Genomic DNA, 2,272 nt, shown 5'->3' on the forward strand with positions numbered 1-2,272 from the left:
ATTGAATTTTAACATCGGTTTTTTTAAAAACTCGATGTTAACTAAATTTAACATCGGTTTTTTTACAGAAAACCGATGTTAATGAATGTGTTGCTATTGATAGTTAAAAAAACCGATGTTGTTTTCAGGAATTTTTTTTAAATAATGTCTCTGTTTTTACAAAAAAACCAAAATTTAACCTGTAAATTTAAAATCAGACCACACAGCACACAACATATATCATTTGCATTCAGTTTTCAAATAGATTTTAGCAAAAAACTAGCTATTAACAAAGGTTGTTCAATGTTAAGATGAAACAACAATTGTAAAAAATGTAATGCAAAGTACGTAAACTAATTAATTAACCTAAAGTTACATAGTTGCCTAACATCCTATGTTTGATTTCTAACTTTTAGATAATACTGTGCCCACTGTATGCGAAGTGCCTTGAATCTCTCTGCTTCCAATGGTCTAACTTCATTAAAATACTGCATGATCAAATAAAAAAATATATTAATAATGTAATAACAATTATAAAAAACCAAATTTGTTTGTAATAAACAATTACCGTCTCCCAACTATTCCTGAAAGATCCTAAGATTATCGTGGACATCCAGTGCATCACGTAGTAGCCACATTCAGTGATTCCTTTTTGTCTATTACACTAAATACATAATGAAATTTGGATATTAATTAAACGTTAACTACAATTAGTGTACACACACATAAAATATATATAAGTAGAACTTTTATTTAAATCACGTACCTTAACAACAATCCACCTAGCAGCAACCTTGGATTTCAGTTGTGGAGTATCATCAAGTCCTTTCAAAGCACTAGTGTTGAATATGAGGAACATTAAAATATTGATGTTGTTGAGTTGTGCCAATGAAAATGTATTGAAAACCATACTGACCTGTTAATTATTCCCTTAAGGTAGTTGTCTGGCCTGTTATGTAAAGAACAAAACCAGACAACTAGGTTTTCCTTAGGCAGAATGACGACCATTTGCCAGTGTCCGCTGCAGTAGAGACGAATATGGGTTATTGTAGTAGTATAGATTATTTAAATTCAATTATTGTGTTTGACTTACCCATTCAGATAGGCTCCAAGGTAAACATCTCGTTTTGAACTCTGTATCCAACTCTTGATGTAACTTTCAGATTCAAATTGTGATTGCCCAGATCTCTGAATGGACTATGGCTCGAGGAATCCATACACATCAGAATTCCCCGCTCGCACACTTGTCTCGGTCAGATGGTTGTGTTGTTAAGTCAAAGTTAATTATGTATGAATTTAAAACAATTACTTTGGTAATTAATAGTAATCTAAAATGACTTACATAATCCACAACTGTATAACAGATATGCTGAGACATTGACCACCGTGTGCAATTTCAGAGAGATCTTCGTGCTTTATATACAACAGGAAGTTTTGATTAAACACCCCGAATATGGTAGCATCCCACATAACCTGGAGTGGCTTCAAAAACAGTTGTGGGATGGTCAATGTCATCAGGTACAGGGGATCGTCGACCTCTTCATCCAGGCTTTCTAGAGATTTTGCTGGAGACACAACTGCCTGTTGATAAAACATAGTTAATTAGCAAGTTTTGATTACAGTGAACAAATTAATTGAAAAAATAAACATATAATCAGAGTAAAATACCTGTTCTGATAAACACTTCACAAGATGTGTTGGCCAAGCAAGGAAGGTGTTAAGTGCCTGCCCCACTAAGGTAACCTCGTCAGTGGGTACAGGAACGAGAGCCTCTGCATCTTTAACCTCCTCAACACCAACCTTGACTTGGCCATGCAACAAAGGGATGTTGTGAACTGTTGTGGATCCCTCATAAAGTCTTCCTAGGGCAACCAGGCGGGAAGGATTTTCTTCAATATATAGCCCGCATTTGTCTGAGTCACCCGTCCCTGGATTGTTCCCTGAGGGAGCAACACAACTCTCCTTTGTGCTGACACGAGGACCTGAGGGACCAACCTCTGGCTCTGGAGGTAGTGCAAGTCCCTGTGATTGCATCTGAGACTGAAACTGGGACTGCATCTAGCTGAAGGATTCCATCATCTTTCGAGTCACTTTTTCTGTAATTGACTCCTCCAGTTGGTCTCTGATTTGTTGGGTCAGCTGTTCTAGGTCTTCAGGAGGCATGGAGGAAGAACTGCGGGATGTTCGTAAAGCCGATCCAAAGTATTGTTTTATGGTGACACCGGCTCCAACAGCACGAACACGGCCAGGGTGCTCTGGTCGCCCAATGGCAGCAGTCAGGATATCCTGACGT

General features: G+C 37.6%; 1 long non-coding RNA gene across 1 annotated transcript; it reads right to left on the reverse strand.

Moving 5' to 3' along the window:
* Positions 1-306: 306 nt before the first annotated feature.
* Positions 307-790, reverse strand: LOC114411488. The gene is made up of 3 exons (XR_003666466.1): positions 746-790; positions 548-643; positions 307-467 (listed from the first exon to the last, which is right to left on the reverse strand). It is a non-coding gene; the product is annotated as an uncharacterized LOC114411488 (long non-coding RNA).
* Between the last annotated feature and the right edge of the window lie 1,482 nt (positions 791-2,272).

The sequence above is a fragment of the Glycine soja genome, chromosome 5 (assembly GCF_004193775.1).
Source record: "Glycine soja cultivar W05 chromosome 5, ASM419377v2, whole genome shotgun sequence".
NCBI classification, from domain to species: Eukaryota; Viridiplantae; Streptophyta; class Magnoliopsida; order Fabales; family Fabaceae; genus Glycine; species Glycine soja.